This window comes from Coptis chinensis, chromosome 1 (assembly GCF_015680905.1).
Source record: "Coptis chinensis isolate HL-2020 chromosome 1, ASM1568090v1, whole genome shotgun sequence".
Classification (NCBI taxonomy): domain Eukaryota; kingdom Viridiplantae; phylum Streptophyta; class Magnoliopsida; order Ranunculales; family Ranunculaceae; genus Coptis; species Coptis chinensis.
This window is the reverse complement of record NC_141456.1, coordinates 83305478-83321010: the sequence shown is the minus strand read 5'-3', so window position 1 is coordinate 83321010 and position 15533 is coordinate 83305478. Positions and strand designations below refer to the sequence as shown.

General features: G+C 37.2%; 2 long non-coding RNA genes across 2 annotated transcripts; both read left to right on the top strand.

The window, feature by feature from the left end:
• Positions 1-3391: 3391 nt before the first annotated feature.
• LOC147525503 (uncharacterized) lies at positions 3392-3978 on the top strand. Its single transcript, XR_015198217.1, has 3 exons — positions 3392-3486; positions 3616-3700; positions 3781-3978. It is a non-coding gene; the product is annotated as an uncharacterized LOC147525503 (long non-coding RNA).
• Positions 3979-12598: 8620 nt separating this feature from the next.
• Positions 12599-14474, top strand: LOC147525502 (uncharacterized). The gene is made up of 3 exons (XR_015198216.1): positions 12599-12943; positions 13768-13839; positions 13921-14474. It is a non-coding gene; the product is annotated as an uncharacterized LOC147525502 (long non-coding RNA).
• The last annotated feature ends 1059 nt before the right edge of the window (positions 14475-15533 follow it).

Below are 15533 nucleotides of genomic sequence, written 5' to 3'. Positions count from 1 at the left end.
TTATTTTACCCGTCGGTTAGTTGGTATAGATAGATTCTAATTAATCATGTTATTGTGTGGATTTTACCTCGATATTATGATTTACTATAGATATATATTTAGAATAATAGTAAACTAAAATTAATGGTAACTTGGTAAGCATTCAATATTGTCATTAACTATGTATATAAGACATAATAAAATAGTAAGAAGAATGGCTAGAGTGAAACAATTGGTTCTTTGCTTTTCGGGTTTTGTGATTTTATAGTGTATCAAACTTTTCTTGCTTATATTCATATTTTGTGTCACAAGCTGTTTTTTCGCTATTTCTTTTCACTCTAAAGAAATTAGTGATCTATCAGTGTTGCTTTGTTGTGGTGCTCTGATTATTTATTTATGTTTTGATTTTGTATGTGACTTTTGTCATTAATTAAACATGTGCATGCGGTTCGATTAGTCGACTATTACTATTTTCAACTTTGTTTATCTTGCACATTATGTTTCAATCTATATGTTTTTATTTGGATCTTTAGCTCAATGGAAGAGCACTTGAGTATATATACATCTCAAGAGATGGTGGTTCAAATCCACCAAGTTCTTATCTATTAATATGAGTCCGTACTTTGTTTATATGGGTTTAACTTTGTTATTTATTTGATGCTTCTTTCATTAATAATTAAGATATTTTTTGCGAAAATTGATAAAACGAGAGTAACATTATTGATGATCGAAAAAGCCAAGTAATTTATTCTTCCTCAAATTATTACAATGTTTGGAAATATGGTGATGAATTTTGATTTTGATTCCATTGCACCTAATAAAGCAAATTTTGGTTTTCTTTGGACTATAATTTAAAATATGTTATAAGATTTTTTTGTGCATTCAAATATTTCTTCAACGTGTGCTTAGATATAATTTTTTTTTTGTCCATGACAATTTCTTCGACCTCTTTTTTCATTTTTGGGTCTATAAAAATTTACATGACGCGACGAAATTATATAGCTGAAATCATAAGAGGTATTATTAATTACTATCATTACGTTTTCTTACTCGAATTTTTTAAATTAATTTTGATACTGCTACATGTAAATTAAACCCAATAGAAAATTGACGATTTTTTTGGTCTATAAAAAATGTTATATACGATAGGGAAAGCATAAGAGGTGTTATTAATTATTGTCATTATTTTTTCTCACCAATATTTGTTTTAATTAATTTTGAAACTGCTACATGTAAAATCAACTAAAAAATTGTTGATTCCTACCAAGACGTTTATAACCTAGGGAATGCTAGAATGTCACGAAGTAAAATCACAAAACATACACAATATGGAAAAAGAATCACAAATTAAAGTATGACGTTATGACTTATCACATGTTATTATATCATTTCAAGGTATTTTTTTGAGGATCCCACAAAGTTAGAAATCGGAAACTAGATGTAACATTGTAACTACTAAACCCCAAAAAATAATAATTAATGGGAAATCGGAGATGCAAATGCATTGAACTAATCTCAAAGAATAATGACTTAACGGGAAATAAAAAATAGGATGCAAATGCATTTAACTAACTTCATAGAATAATAATTAAAAGAAAAATCGAAAATTAGATGCAACTGCATTGAACCAACCTTGAAGAATAATTAATGGGAAGTCGGAAACTGGATGCAAATGCATTGAACTAGCATCAAAGAATAATTAGCGGGAAATCGAAAACTGGATTTGCAATTGCATTGAACCAGCCTAAAAAAAATAATTAACGAGAAATCAGAAACTGGATACAAATGTATTTAACCAACCTCAAAGAATAATTAACATAAAATTGAAAATTAGATGTAAATGCATTGAACTAACCTCAAAGCATAGTTGTATTGGGAATATCTCGACAAGTATAGTTTTACAATTAAAATTTAGTTTATCATATCTATTTTCGTATGATTGAGAATGATTTGCTATTCAAGTAGCTTCAATATAATCTTTGCCTCATTGGGCATTTTTACAGAACTTTAATCAAACTTCTCTTATTAAACAATAAAAAGAAGTCGAAATGTTTTATCAAAGGTTGAGCTCTTTCTTTTTTATTGAGAGTGGGGTTTTCACGTTGCAAGAAATTTAGATGGGTGATATAATATTCATATCTCATAACTCTGTATAGTTGCAAATATTTTTCAAATTAATTTAATATGCTTGCACCCGTTCGTAGAACGGGTTCAAAAGCTAGTGAAGATTTTAAAACCCTTTCTTTGTTTGGTTGTAATCTTGTTTTTAAACCTTTTTAGCATCAATGTTGTTGAAGATTTTCATAGAATTTTGCCTAAATAATATACCACACAAATTTTTTTATGAATTAATCAAGTGAGCGGAGCGAATGCTCTGGGCCGAGGGGGAATTATGTGGACAAAAAGTTATTTGGTTGGTTTTTGTCTGTTTGTCCTTATTCCTCGTCTGTCCTCTTCTTCCCTTTCTCTCTTCACGCCTCTCTCAATCTATCCAATAAGCTAGGGTTTTTGTTCCCACTACAAGACAAAATAATACACAAAGGACGGTCCAGATCATTTTGAGCTAGATCAAATGGCTGTTGAGTGCGGATAAATTATTTTGTTCAAAACTCATCATCGAGCACTCGAACTCCCAACTCTCCTCACTCCGTTCTTCATCTTCACTTTTCTTCTCATCCTTCACTAAAACACTAACCCCACTTTTCAATTTCCAAAAACGCACTTCCTCATCTACACGTATCATTCGTTTCATCTCCATCTTCACTACCCACCGCGGTGACACATTCTCAGACAAATTTCTAGAAGATTTCTTACAATATTTAATAACTGCGTCGGCTGCTTTAAACAAGATTGCAAGATTTCGGTATTGCCAGATTCTTTCAGAGGTAATAATTTTATTTTAAGGTTTTGGATTGTTGAAATTTTGGTGATGGGTTTGTTTGTTTGTTTGTAGATTATATTGAGGTTGCCATATTCATGTTAAACACCTTATATGATTAATTATGTTGTTGCTATTTTTTAGGTATATTACAAGTTTATAACATAATATAGGCCCCTGACTCGACTAAATATGACTTGACTACGTGCTGAATAAGATATGATGTCATTTAGCCATGTTTTTCTGTTAACTTCACTACACCATAATAGGATATTTGCAACACAGCCCTTTTTTGCTTTGCAACGGTTATTTACCGTTAGCAAATTGCCAACGCTATATAAGCGTTGGTAATATTGTTAAGTGTTGCTTTAATTTGGGTGAATTTCATGAATTTATTTCCAACGCTTAAAAATCGTTTTAGAAGTGTTACAAATCAAAATTTCACAAAAGAGGAAACCAAAAAAAATCGCGCTCTATTATTTCGGTCGAAATATAAAAGATAAATTTAGTCTCTCTCTCTCTCTCTCACCGCGGCTACACTAGGTCTCCTCCTCTCTCACTGCCGTAGCTGCGCCCACGGTCATAACCGTTGAAATCTTGTGTGAAAGTCTGCCACTGCCGCTTTTAAGGTGACTACTTTCTCACCTTCCTCTTCTATTTCCATTAGCAATGAAAATAGTGAGCTTTTCTTAAAACTTGAAAAGGAGTGAGCTTTTGACAAAAGAAACTTGTTTTTATTGATCTACTGGTTAAATAAGATGGAACTCTACATCATGAACTTAGGGTTAAGGATGAGAAGACTCTTCTCTTCGGTGAGAAGCCAGTCACTGTTTTCGGCTGCAGGTCTGTCTGTCTGTCTATCTGTGATTTTATTGTTTTGGATTTGTGTTTCTACTTGTTTAATTATTTTATTGTTTGGGTAGGAACCCTAATGAGATTCCATGGGCTGATACTGGAGCTGAATATGTTGTTGAATCGACTGGTGTGTTTACCACCAAGGACAAAGCTGCTACTCATTTGAAGGTTTGCTTTCGTGTTCTAGCCTCTAATGCTTGTTTATATTGACTGATATGTGTTCTGTGGTTTGTAAATGTTTATAAAAATGGGATTATTATATTATAGTCCACGAAACGGAGTTTTCTTATTGATACTATTTTGAAATGAAATAGTTGTAGTCGGTTAATTCTAAAATGGGGTTGTTATGTAGTTTGTTTCTTAGTATGTGCAGTGATCTGAGTCTATGCAAACGAAGTGATAGTTCAGAGTAGAATAATGATATTTAAAAGTAATTAAAATTTGTTTGGTTAGATATATATCTACTTAAATACTACTAATAAGATTGAAATGAATTTGATTTCATTTAATTCCTAGAAGAAATTCTCTTCGATAGGATTGAAATGAAGTGGATTTCTTTATTTCATTCCCGGGTTGTGTAGTTTTTATGTATTGACTTTCTTGTTTGCCTCTACTATGGTTGCATACTAATTATATATATTGTTTTCTAAAATGTGTTGGGTTGTCAATGCACGTGGTGGTGCTAAGAAGGTTGTCATTTCTGCCCCAAGTGCAGATGCTCCCATGTTTGTTGTGATTGTCAATGAGAATGAATACAAGTCGGACATCAACATTGTCTCCAACGCAAGTTGCACTACCAACCGCCTTGCTCCCCTTGCCAAGGTTTGTTTATATTTCTATGGTGTTAAGATTTTCTGAAATTCAGGATCTCGCTATTATTAAAAACTAACCAACTTCTTCCAAAACGGTTTGCGTTTTTGAGTTGAAAAAAACGGCATGTTTTTTTCCTCCAAGCTACTATTGTTTCTCCCATTTACTTGTCCATCACTCATCGTAACGCCAACAACCAGCTCTTACAACTTCTTCTTAACACACTCCTGATTGTAAGTATATTCTACTCTTGTTTTTCTCTAGTCCATTGACTCTAACTTGTACTGTAGAATTATTGAATCTATTTTTTATTATACCCGTGTTCTTGTACCGTAGAATCACTAATTTTTATTAACTTGTACCTATAGAATCCACGACCGCCATAGTCTTGCCACCTACGCCATGACCATATATTACCTAACAATGTAGTTTCTCTGTAGGAATCCCTGTGAAGCTAGAATATAAAAAGCTTTTTCGACATTATGGAAACTTATCTAGCATGTGGACTTTGGAGAAGAGCTTCTTTCTGAAGCGTTTTGCCTTTTGTTGTGAATATATGACTGCGGAAACAACGTTACCCACAACAAACGGATCAATCCAACACAAGGATCGATCATTCTCAATAGACAAGACTTCAACACCCTCCAAGCAATATCCCAACACTTCTCAATATCAAATAACAAGTATATAAAGTAAGACAAATTAATATAAAAGAAGAACAAACCACAAGACGAGATATATCGTGGTTCGGCAATTTGCCTACTTCCACACTGCGAGTTCCAAGCTTTACTAGATGTCCGGAGTAACAGATTACAAGTCTCTCAATTCACTCACAAAGAATGAATACTCAACTCACAAAGAATTGCTCTCTTATAATCTCTCTCTTTCTTGGTTTTGGAAAAGTTAGGTTTTCCAAAAAACTGATTTTGTTTTTATACCAAAAAACCAAAATCTCGGTTACTGTAGCGAAGCCCACAAAAAGGACCTGAGCGCGGGCGCGCCCCTTTTGAGCGAGGGTCGCGCCAAAACACTGGACCATGAGCTGAAGTCGCGCTTCACTCGAAAGCAGCGCCGGCTCGACCCGTGAAAACAGAAAAAACTCTTTTGTCTCGACATTCTCCACCTCGGTGAGGTTTTAACACATAAAACCAAGCCAAACACATCCAAAGAAGATCACATCCAAAGAGGGAACACCTCCGCCAAGGAAGACTTGCAGAATCAACCGCCTGGAAGGGCTATGCCCCAATGGGGCTCTTTCAAACATGTAGGATTTGGAGCAAGTCCAAACGGTGTTGGAACTTAACTCCCGTGACAACTTTCACAAGATATCGGCCAGGATTGTCATGGGTGTCTACTTTCTCAAGTGCTACATCACCATCTTCAACGACATCCCATATAAAGTGATAACGGACATCAATATGCTTGGTCCGACCATGATGAACTTGGTTCTTCGCCAAATGAATAGCACTCTGACTATCACAATACAAAGCAACACTGTTCTGCTCAATACCCAAATCATCTAGAAGACCTCGAAGCCATAGTGCCTCTTTCATCGCCTCTACCATCGCCATATACTCGCGCCTCAAGTAGTAGATAGAGCAATCAGTAGTCCGAAAGCATAGATCTCCAACTAACCGGGTGCACCATGCATCATAAACACATATAAAGAGTCGATCGCCGCCTATCTAGATCACCTGCATAATCATAATCCACAAACCCACCGATATAACAAGTGCCTCCACCATAAGCTAATCCTACATCCAAGGTACCCTTCAAGTACCTTAGTACCCATTTCATCGCCTCCCAATGCCGCTTTCGAGTGATTTGCCATATACCCGCCGACAACACTAATCGCTGCGGAAATGTCCGGCATGTGTGCACACCATAGCATACATCAAACCTTTACGCGGCAGACTTGTGATAAGGAACATTTGCCATATGCTTTTGTTCCTCCAATCGAACTAGGAGAGAACTTAGTCGAAAGCCTAAAATGCCAAATTTAAAGGTGTAGAAACCGACTTTGCATTCTCCATACCAAATCGAAATTACTTTCTGAATGTATTTCTTTTCCGAGATACAACTATCCGCCGCTTCTTCCTATCTCTGTCAATCTCCATGCCCAAGATCTTCTTGGCTCCACCTAAGTCTTTCATCTCAAACTCGAGCTAAGTTGAGATTTCAACTTGTCTATCTCCACCATGCTTTTGGAAGCAATAAGCATGTCATCCACATAAAGCGGGGAGATAGATGAAGTCATCATTACCACGAAGCCTTCTAAAGTAGACACGCCAGATCATACTTACTTCGGGTGTACTTATGTTGCATCATGAATGAATGTGTCAAAGCTTTGTACTTATTGCGGGTGATTGGTTTAACCCGCACAAATTGACCGATTCAATTTGCATACATAATCTTCTTTTTCAAGAACGACAAACCCTTCAGTTGTCTCATATAGATCTCTTCTTCCAAGTCCCCATGCAAGGTTTTCACATCAAGTTGCTCTAACTCCAAGTGAAGTGAGCAACTAAACTCAATAACACACAAATGGACGTATGTTTGACCACCGGGAAAAAATACCTCATTGTAGTCGACTCCTTCCTTCCTTCGTGGAAAACCCTTTGCTACCACTCTTGCCTTGTACCCAAGATCGTTTCGGACTCGGGAAGGACCTCTTTCTTTTCGAACACCCATTTATTGCCGATAGTCCTTTTGCCCTTTGGCAATAAAACTAGGTCCCATGTGTGACTTTTATCAAGAAATTCCATCTCGCTTGCATAGCTACCAACCAATCTCTCTCAGAATGAAAGCATCTCTAACAGCTTCCTTGAAGCTATCCGCTCATCATCTTCGAGATTATTCGGTGCATATGCCACTAAATCCACCGACCATAGTGTTTCACGGGCCGCGGCCCATACTTGTGCACTTCTTTAACTTGTCTCTCAGAAATTTAGGGTCACCACTACAAGTTGCGGATGCTCTTGCTCTTCTTCCTGTTCTTTGTGTGGTTCCATGATTTGGTACCTCATCATGATCTAACCAGTCATCTCGCAGATCGCACAACTCAAGCTCACTAGCTTGAACTTCTATAGACTTCACCATTACGCCCAGCCTACGGAAACATCAAAGATAACACTAAGTCTCATCAAAGGTAACATCTCTCACGACCCGGGGAACTTGTGGTCTTCTAGACACCACAATCTATATCCTTTACCCCATTTGCGAAGCCTAAGAATATGGCCTTCTTAGCTCTAGGATCTAGCTTTGATGTCCCTCACATGGTAGTAAGTCGCCGATCCAAACACTCGCAGAAAATACTATAATCGGTGGGTTACCCGACCACACCTCATAAGGTGTCCCGCAATCTATAGTCGGTATCGGTGACCTATCAGATGTAACATGTCATGGACATTGCATCCGCCTAATACTCTTTGCCTAGACCGCATTAGATAATAAAGATCTTGCTCTTTCAAGCAAAGTTCTATTCATCCTCTCGCCATTCCATTCTGGCGTGGCGTGCCCTCGATCTGCCTAGTGTCCGGCAATTCCTGTAATACATTTAACTCTTGGAAAGGTCCATAGGTATACTCATTACCATTGTCGGACCGTAATGTCTTTACCTTCCTATCGTGCGATTCTCAACCCTTGCCTTCCACTTCTTAAATGTCTCAAACACTTCATCTTTTCGATTTCATCATATACACCCACACATAGCGTAGTATGATCATCAATGAATGAGACATAATAACGGTTACCTCCCCTTGAAGCCACCCGGAGGGTCCCCAAACATCCAGATGCACATAGTCAAGGATGCTCGTTGTCGTGTGCTTGCTTGACTTGAACTTGACTCTCAGATCGCTTCCCATAGACGCAATGCTCACGGAACCCCATACTTGGCTTCTTCAAGTTCTTCAAGAACCCTCACTTGCACAACTCGGACAAACCCTTTTCACTCATATGCCCTAAACGATATGCCATATCTTAGTGCACTCCGGAATCATTACTACATGCACCCATCGCTACATCGCCTATCACCGTACTACCTATCAGAGTATACAAGGTTCCATATTTTTTACCCTTCATAACAACTAAAGAGCCATTAACAATATGTAGGACTCCACCTTCGCCCACAAACTTGTGGCCTTTGGAGTCCAAGGTACCAAGAGAAATAAGACTTTTCTTTAGCTCAGGAACATGTCTCACATCGGTTAAAGTCCTCACTACACCATCATACATCTTGACCCGTATAGTTCCAATTTCTACCGTCTTACAAGCAATGTCATTACCCATTAAAATGGAACCACCATCAATGCTCTCATAAGAAGTAAACCACTTTCTATTCGGGCACATATGATAGGAACATCCAGAATCAAGAATCTACCTTTCGGTCATATAGTCTTGTGTGGACACACAGAGACTGAACTCATCCTCTTCAGAGCCTGAAGCATAATTTGCCTCAATTTTTGCCTTACCTTTCTTCTGACCATCTCTCTTGTTCTCTTTCTTCGGGTGAGGACAATTACTTGTGTAATGTCCCTTTTCATTGCAATTGTAGTACTGTACATGTTTTAAAGGCTTCTTTGACTTGGACCTAGAATTCTCATTACTTGAATAATTCTGTTCATACGAATTTCCTCTTGCCACTAGCCCCTGACCTGCATCAATGCTATTCTCTACACGTGTCTTCTTCATCAACTCATAAGAAAGAAGTGCACTCTGAACTTCGTCAAGATCGACGACTTCTCTGTTCATGAATGTAGTCATTAGATGCTCATAGCTTTCTGGCAAGGAGAATATTAAACATGCCGCTTGATCCTCATCATCCATCTTCATACCAACATTCAAATAATCCGCTAGATGTCGACGAACTCACTAACGTGTTTCTTGCATCGTTGAACCATCGACCATCATGTACCGATAAAGACGCTTCTTAAGGTACATCTTGTTTGTCATGCTCTTGGTCATATACATAGACTTAGTTTGAGCCAAAACCCGCAGCGGTATTTTCTCCCATCACACTATACATGACCTCATTAGCAAGACATAACCAGATTGATGAACAAGCCTCAAGATCGAACTCTTCCCAATCATCATTACTCATACTCGCTTTAGATTTAATCCCCTTTAAAGCCTTCAGGCAAACCTTGTTGGATGAGGATGTCCTTTACTTGGACTTGCCAAATCCCAAAGTTATTCTTCCCATTAAACTTCTACTTCAAAACCTTGCGTTTGACATCTTGGGAGCCATCTTTCAAGTTACACACAATAACCCAAAAAAATTTCACCTCAGAATTTAATCGAACACCTTGTCTACACAAATTTCGAGCACTAAACTCAAAATCCTAGGTCGTATACCTAAGCTCTGATACCAATTGGTGTGAATATACGATTTGCGAAACAACGCGTTACCACAACAAACGGATCAATCCAAACAAGGATCGATCCTTCTCAATAGACAAGACTTCAACACCCTCCAAGCAATATCCCAACACTTCTCAATATCAAATAACAAGTATATAAAGTAAGACAAATTAATATAAAAGAAGAACAAACCACAAGACGAGATATATCGTGGTTCGGCAATTTGCCTACTTCCCACACAAGCGAAGTTCCAAGTTTTACTAGATGTCCCGAGTAACAGACATAAGTCTCTCAATTCACTCACAAAGAATGAATACTCAACTCACAAAGAATTGCTATCTTATAATCTCTCTTTCTTGGTTTTGGAAAAGTTAGGTTTTCCAAAAAACTGATTTTGTTTTTATACCAAAACCAAAATCGATTCTAAGTATCAGAAGCCCACAAAAGACTCGGCGCTGGCGCCGCTTTTTCGAGCGCTGGTCGCTAAAACATGGACCATGAGCTGAAGTCGAACTTTACCACTCTGGCAGGCCTCGACCCGGAAAACCAGAAAAAAAACTCTTTTTTCTCGACACCTTTCTATCTAGGCAAGTCTTCCAATGATGTGAAGAGAATTTAAAGGAAAAAGCCTTTTAAAACTGAAGCAGTTCAGATGGGGGTTTACAATATTATCCAAACTTTTAATAATGTCCAATTTGTTTGTTTGATAGTCAGGTGTCGTGGATTGTTGTTCTTTATTACTATCAATTAAGTATCCTATACCATTTACCTAGGGGTGGACTGATTGTAAGCCAAACTATGAATAAGTATTCGCGGACTTATGCCAAAATTGTGATATTCTATATTTTCCTCTCCTCGTTTCTATCTATATAGGCAATGTCTTATCCATGAATACCTCGGAAGATATACTCATTACTTCATTAGTGCTCCACGGAATAGTTGCTTTTATGGTCATATAGTTTTTCCTTCCTCACAACTTTTTTCTCTAAAATTTATATCTTCTATGAGTTCATTGAGGGAAGATGATCGGAACAAGTCTGTAATAGGTTATCCAACAACAGCACCCTCCAGATCTAACTATGAGCCTAATACATATACCAGCTACCCTTTACCTGCGCCGCCTCCCAACCATAATCCTTATCCCCCTCCTACCTACCAAGCAGTAGCAACACCTTTCTCCGGCCGTCTTCTCATTTCTCGATTCTTTGCGATGATCATCATTTTAGCTTATATCCGTCATCACCGCTCGCTCAGATCGGACCCATCTTCCCGAATTCCAAGTTGACATGGTAAACATTCCTTTAAATGCTTCGCATCGTTATATCTCCAAATGGGAATTCGGGCTTCTTAGTAGAAAATCCTAATAAGAAGGCGGACATCTACTACGATGTCATGGAAGTGTCCTTGTTCTATAAAGGAGAGTTTCTTTGTGAAACAGATGTTTCACCTTTCAACAAGGGAAGAATACCGAGAGTCTTCTTTTGGGCGGTGGTTCAAAGATGTAGAAAAGAAAATAGTTGACCTTATTAGTGAGGATAGCAAGCGTGGGATGGTGAGTATGAATGTGGAGGTGATGGGTTGGATCAGATTCGAGAAATGGAGCTTTGAGAATAAGGCCCCATTTGATGAGAGTTTTGTGTGTGGATGTTGGGATTCAGTTCAATTCTAGTACTAACTTGGGAACTTGGGCTGGTGGAAATGAAATGTGTCAAGTTGGTAGTAATTAAAATTTATAAGTGTGATCGATGTATATATTCGTTGTTTCTCACCGGCAGATATCTATATATTAGCAATTCACCTATATCCGCATTGAGGTCTGATTTTGTCAAAGCATGTGGAATGCCATCGCGTTGTACGGACTCTAGGTTTACTTAATTATATACTTGAGTCATGTTCTAAAGGGTTACACCCCTCTCTATGTATACAAAAAATTAGGTGGCAAAGACTATGGCAGAGGTGGCAAAGACTATGGCGGTCGAGAAAACCGCTTCATGGTTACGGGAATGTGTATTGCAACTTGGCCCAACTTTCATCAAACTTGGGCAACTATCTTCCACAAAGTCTGACTTGTTCCCTCGAGAGTTTGTGGATGAACTTGCCAAGTTGCGGTATTCATCTTCATCATATCTCGTCCCCGCAAATCCTTATCCTTTTTGGATGTGACGATACTAAGTACTTAAATTACCGGGTATGTCTTATCGTGATTTTGTTCAAGTAATTTGAAGTGGTTTCCATCCGATATTGCAGGATAGAGTCCCCGCTTTTTCACCACGTAATGCCCGAGCTTTTATAAAGAATGAATTGGGAACACCCGGTTGATGTCCTGTTTAAGAAGTTTGAAGATCAACCAATAGCAGCGACTAGTCTTGGCCAAGTATTTGCTCCATTTTTCAAGTAAAGGGATGCATTTATATGTTTTCACGACAAGATCTTGTACACAATTTTCTTTTTCTATAGAGGATAGCATATCATATTTGCAAGCCGCCTCCCTTTCAATTATGCAAACGCCAAGAACATAAAAGAAAGAATTTGGAATGCCCAAAATGTCTTTGTCGTTGTGTTATACTTCAATAAAGGTTTCAGTGCACACATGTGCTTGTCAAACATTGTAGTAGCTAAAAAGCATACAATCTACAACTAAATTTACAGTCCATCATAATTTCAAGATGGCATTGCTAAAAAATTGAATAATCCGAAATAGAACAAAGCTACTTGAGATGTCGTGTTCAAATAAGAGAAATTATTATTCCACAAAAAATCTGCAAAAAATGTGTCTAAGATAATGGAGAAGAACAGTTCTTGTTGTTTAGTTTACTTCCATGCTATTATAAGTAGCAGATAATGAAAACTTAAGCATCTCATTGATCTAAAGTTCTAAGAGTAACCTGCTATTATTGATTTTGTATCTATCTATTGTGAATGCATATGAGGTTGTGGTCTTCTTCTTATGTGGTTTGAAACTGTGGCCCTTAGGTACATCGTGCAATTTTACACAATGGAGAAATAGTGGTTGTGAAAGTTTCGAGAGGCCCGGTCTCAAGAAGCTTTTTGATATTGATTTACGTAAGTGAGGACCATTCTTTGCGACCGGTATAAACCTTCTTTAGTTCAACCCGGTTCCACACGCCTAGTGCGCTTTTACGGTTTTAATTTTATGATAGAGTCTTGTCATTTTCACCCAATCTTTTAAAAAGTGCAAATGTTACCTAAAGACACCATCCTTCAATAATGTTTCTCCTCACATCCCAATAGTACCCTCATGAGCTTTGATTTGTTGCAATGATGCATCCTTTTGCTAGTTTTTCGTGTTTACGCATTTTGTTTAATTTTTATAGTAATCGATTAGGAGTTCTCCTCTCTACAATCTTAAATGCTCCAAATCATCTCGACCGGATCTTATCTTTTCGCGGATTTTAAACACCGTGAAATTGGAAAGAGAGTGTTTCCCAAGGAAATCGGACGCTTTAATATCTTGAAAATGATTGCAAATCAATCAATTTTAATGTCGTTAAGCTGGAAATCAGGATCGGGTATCGCTTCATCGACAATATGTGGATGGACTTTTTCAGATATTTTTCCTTGTCTTTGTAGAGATGACATGGGAATCCTATGTTCTCCGTGCCAGCCCAGCCACGCAACCAACAAGTAGAGCTGGGGATATAATTGAATCACTGAATTGGGGTGCATAAGGTAGATGCTTAAGTGGCTGCTTGACAAATGGTAGATCCCCATGGATATATAAGTGGAAAATGCCATATAGACAATATATAGTTCTCTACTATTTGCGTGATCAAACTTCTCCTCTCTGAGAGGAGTGTAACCTCTTTTTTCCCTTCTTCTCTTCATTCATTTAATACAATTATTAACTTCCCTTCTTTATCATGCAGTGGGATACTGATGGGCAAGAACGCTTCAGAACAATCACCAACAACTATTATAGTGGTGCACACGCCATCATAGTAAGTGAATCCCGCAGTTTTAACCTTACATTGGATATTCTTACGCTAGTACTGGCTCATTGTGTTTGTATTTGTTTTCAGGTAGTTTATGACGTTACAGACCAGGAGAGCTTTAACAATGTGAAACAATATTGGTTAAACGAAATCGATCGCTATGCTAGTGAGAATGTAAACAAGCTTCTGGTTGGTAACAAGTGTGACCTAACTGATAAAAAAGTGGTGTCCTATGAGATAGGGAACTTGTTATCCTTCACATTTTGTTTTTAATGATTACTATATTTCTTTTTGTTGGAGAACGTTTTCTCCCAATCCCTCTTTATGCTATCTCAATTTGCATTTGTATAATATTAGTATATGGAGAAAAAAGGTCAGCTTTGTCTGACATCTATTCTTATACGTGTTTAGGCTTTTGCTGATGAAATTGGAATTCCATTCATGGAAACTAGTGCCAAAAGTTCTACAAATGTAGAACAAGCTTTTATGGCCATGGCTGCTGAGATCAAGAACCATGTACTTATTTTCCTTTGAATTTTTATATTTGAGGATGAATGTTTAACTGAAGGGCTAATCTACATTACTCATTCTCAGAGTTTTGGGTTTCACTACTAGATACGATGCTTTTGTGGATTTTTCATTAATTTAAAATTATTTTTCTTAGAAAAAAAAATGATTGACTTTTGAGAAGATCTCCATCCCCGGTCTTTTCAAGCAAAGTAGACATATGATATTTCGATAAGACACGGGAATCGGGATGTAGTAGACAATAATCATGGCAAATGGTCAACTTTTGTTTTTGTTTACAATTCAATTTGTTGATGCATTTACATGTTCGGAGTACTAATTCAATGTAAATAAATCACATTGCAGTTCTAGTAAGTGTGGTAGTAAGTGTTTAAGTCAACCATGTGTTTCCTCAATGATAAATAATACTATTATAGCCACATAAATTTGTTTGTAACAATATGTGTCTCTGTATATTTATGATTCTGAATTTCTGATTGCTTTCCTGAATGGCAAGTCTACCAAGGTTGAACAATGCTAGGCCTCCTACTGTTTAGATCCGAGGAGAACATGTTGGACAGAAGACTAGCTGTTGCTCTTCTTAAAGGAAGTATAAGCAGGAGAATACAAATTTCTGTCTTGACCATTTACACTGTCATGGCATGTAATTCTACCCTACTTTACTGGGAGGAAAGACCGGTCAAGCCTCACCTTGATTTATGTTCTTTCTTGTTATTTCAAATGTTATTGAAATTCAATTCTTTGTAGGTTATTTAATTTTTCAATTTTATGGGTATTCAGTGACACAAAATTGTGGATGTCATTCATTTTTCGTAGGTTTAGATGGTCTTGCTACAAAATATGAGAAATATATATATTTTAATCAGCAACACATTAGCAACGGTTTATAACCGTTACAAACGATTTTTAAATTAATTTTTTTAAAATTAACTAACCACTTTGCAACGCTTAAGAACCGTTGGTAATATTTTTAACAAATTACTAACGCTTAGAAAGCGTTGCAAAGGTTTTAAATTTGACTACGCACTAGTTATAAAAAGCGTTACAAATCATGACTACAACGGTTAATAAGCATTGGAAATTTCTATTTGCAACGGTTAATAACCGTTGCAAAATTCTGTTTGCAACGCTTATTAACCGTTGCAAATATTTCCAACACTTTACCCACGCCA